The sequence below is a fragment of the Oryctolagus cuniculus genome, chromosome 1, assembly GCF_051225735.1.
Source record: "Oryctolagus cuniculus isolate XC-2025 breed Fujian yellow rabbit chromosome 1, ASM5122573v1, whole genome shotgun sequence".
In the NCBI taxonomy this organism is placed as follows: Eukaryota; Metazoa; Chordata; class Mammalia; order Lagomorpha; family Leporidae; genus Oryctolagus; species Oryctolagus cuniculus.
Genome location: NC_142867.1, coordinates 162,992,501 through 162,995,657, shown reverse-complemented (window position 1 = coordinate 162,995,657; position 3,157 = coordinate 162,992,501).

The window sequence follows — 3,157 nt, the reverse complement described above, 5'->3', positions numbered from 1 at the left end:
TCCCACCGCCGCCCCCACCCACCCCGGGTCTCCGTCTCCTGGCACTCCCCTTCTTTCTTGCGCCCCTTTGCGTCCCTGCACTTCACCTTCCTTGCCACCTGCAGCCAGGCCACTGTCGCGGGGGCGCTCAAGGCCCCTTCCTCCAAATCCTCGGCTACCCCTGCCCGCGGCGGGAGGGATTGCGGCGCTCTGGAACGCGGCGATTCACAGGGGGCGGGGAAGGGGAGGACCCACGGAAGTGAGGGTGGGGGTGCCAGGGAGTGCGCGAGGCGGCCGCTCCCCTCCGCTGCCTTCTCCCTCCGGCCCGGATTTGGCGGCGCGGAGCACAGGGCCGCTTCTATCCAGACTTTCGGCGGCAGAAAGTCGACTCTTGGATTACCGGAGCCTACCCGAGAGTTGCGGGTGCGCGCGCGACCCGGAGCGGGCCCAAGGGGTTTCAGGTGGGGCCAAGCCCGTCCCCTGGCCACTGGCGGGTGGAGTTGGGATAGTGGGTGGTATTAGTTCGGAACATTTGGGGGTTTTTAAATTTCCTTTTACCACGTATTTTTTTTTCTTTTGTTGCTGTAGAAGAAAATGAATGTTTGAAAATCTGCAGACTTAACGGTAACAACTCATTTTGCAAGCTAATTTTTCAAACCCTCCTTCTGATGTTTTTTAAGGCCAGAGTAACTAAACTTTCAGAGAGCAGATGCAGAAGTCACATTTGCCTCCCAAAGTTATGGGACTTGATGCCCTTTCTCAGCCATTGAACCATCAGAGGCCCAAGACTTCCAGTTAAAATCCCAGTGGATTCAGTGATTAAGTTCTCTATGAGGGATGGGGGGGCGTCGACTCCACTCATAGACTTCTTTTCGTGGGTAGTGGCAGGCGCCTTTGCACAAGATGATGGCATAAAATTTTGTTCAGTTGGTTATCTGCATTTTTCCAATGTCCTGCGAGTACCTAGTTTGGCCTTATGCATACCACCCCTACGTGCACACACTGGCAACTACAGTTCCCAACTCCATCAACAGGCAAAACCGTCAAAACTGTGCGAAAGGGTAGACGGCACTCCGGAGCCATCTGCCCGCTTGCTCCTAAGAGCTTACGATAAACTCATCTCCTGGCGGGTGTGGACGATTAGAATGCCCCGTGAGAACATATACCAGTCCGCTGCAAGGTAAGATCCGCGGCCGCAAAGAGGCCTTTGTCCCGACAGTTAGGCCCCTTTTCCCTGTACTGCCGTGGAAGCAAGCATGCAACCCAAAAAGGTTTGTCGCTGTGAATTCAAGTGAAGCATCCCCAACCCTCTCCTTAGAAGGGTAGCTCAGGGGAGCAAGGAAGGCTTAAAAAGACGCCCAGTTGAGGACATTGCCCCCCTCACCCTTAGCCTCGACGGCTGTTCCTTCATGTCTAGAAGTTGGAGCTGCAGGGAGGATGACCTGGTGGTACCTGAGCAGGAAGCTGGGGTGCTCAAGTGCTAACCTTGGGAAGACAGCCCCAAAGCCCTGTTTGCAGGAAGCCCATCTTAATCTTTTCCTCCCTCCCAGCCCTGGATAGGAAAACAGGCCCCTAAAACACGAAGGCCGGGAGGAATTTTGAAAATTGTTCAGAGAGGAGACAGAGGTACTGCCGCCCGGTGGGCAGAGGCCGGCGAGTGGAAGCTGGAAGTGGGTCGACGTAGAGGGCCATGAATGACACCGACCCCGACCGAATACAGGAACTTTCCTGCAGACATCTCCATGTCTTTTGAAAATGTCAGAACCCAGGACTTTCTCCCGGGTTTTCTCCAAATAGTCAGTGAAATGGAAGAGTATAAGGAAGTTGAGAGTAAAGAATGTCGTACAAAGTAAAGTAGCAGAGAAAGAAAGCACCATGTTTGTGGGGGCATTTTCGCTCCCAAGTGACCCCCTTCCCCCCTGGGTCACCTAGCCACCCTAACCCGTTGCCACTCAAACAGTCAGCATTATTTTGGTTGGGGCTCTGTTTCACTCCAGTGCACATCGGGGGCTAAGATCTAAATACTCATTTGATATAGCGCAGTAATCCTTTTCTCATATTTGATGGGAATGTTTTCCATATCCCAGTATTTGACAACATCTCCCTATAGGGACAGGTTTGTATTTATGTTGGTAAAATGTCCCCTGCCTCAAAGTCTATTGTAACCCAACACCTGACAACCCCGAGTCCCATTTCTGTTTGCAGAAAGGGTTTATTCAAGCACATAATGGGATCCCAGCAGAAAGCCTTTCAGAACAAGGGGCTATGGTAAACTTCACCACATGAACTCCGTTTCCAGGGCTATTAAGCTTTTAATTGGAAAATAGCAGAGGAAATTTCAAGGTGACTATAACGTGTTAGCAGTTAGCGCGGAGAAGAAAAGCCCGAGCGGGACTGAATGTAGAAAGCATATGGTCCGAATCACATTTAGGAGCAGCGGTCTGCTTCAGCTAAGTCCTGGCAGCTTACGCGCCTATGGGAAAAATCATCAAAGAAATCGGAAAGGGAGGGGGAGGATTACAAGTAAATGTAACCTCGCTAGCCAGATCCACTCGAGCTCTCCGCTGGGGTGGGGGTGGGGAGGAAGTGTGTGTGTGTGTATGTATGTGTATGTGTGTTTCAAGTCGCAATTAACTGGGGAGAATCGGGGCAGGTGGAAATAGCGAAGTGAGGGACGGTGTTTGTGGTCCTTTCTCGGCGCCTACATACACGCATGGCGGGGCTACATCTGAAAGCTCCGAAGGCAGGTGCCCTTGCGGAAAAAAACGAGGATACTCCGACTCCAATCCCGGGGTCTCAGTAGCGGCTCTGCACCCCCAAACAACGCTGAACCTCAAGGTCGGTTTCAAATCGTCCCGGTACAAAACATGTCAGGACATTTTCTGCCTTACTGATTCCCACGGAGGGAGAGAGAGCAGGGTTCCTATTTTTGCTATTTGTATGGTGGCCGAGGTGACGTTAGCGTGGGCAGACACGGGAAGCCGGGTGTGCAGAAATCTCTCAGTGCCTCTTGGCATTGCTTGTCCGCCGGTTTTAAACGGAAAGGAGGTGGGGGCATCTGGCCAGGTGCGGGGGCGATTGGCAATCGATTTCCTGAGGTGGCAATAGCGTTCCTGGTCGCCGTGAATTCCCAACGGGTCTGCCAGGCCGCCCCACGGTGGAGATGGCAGAGGCCTCG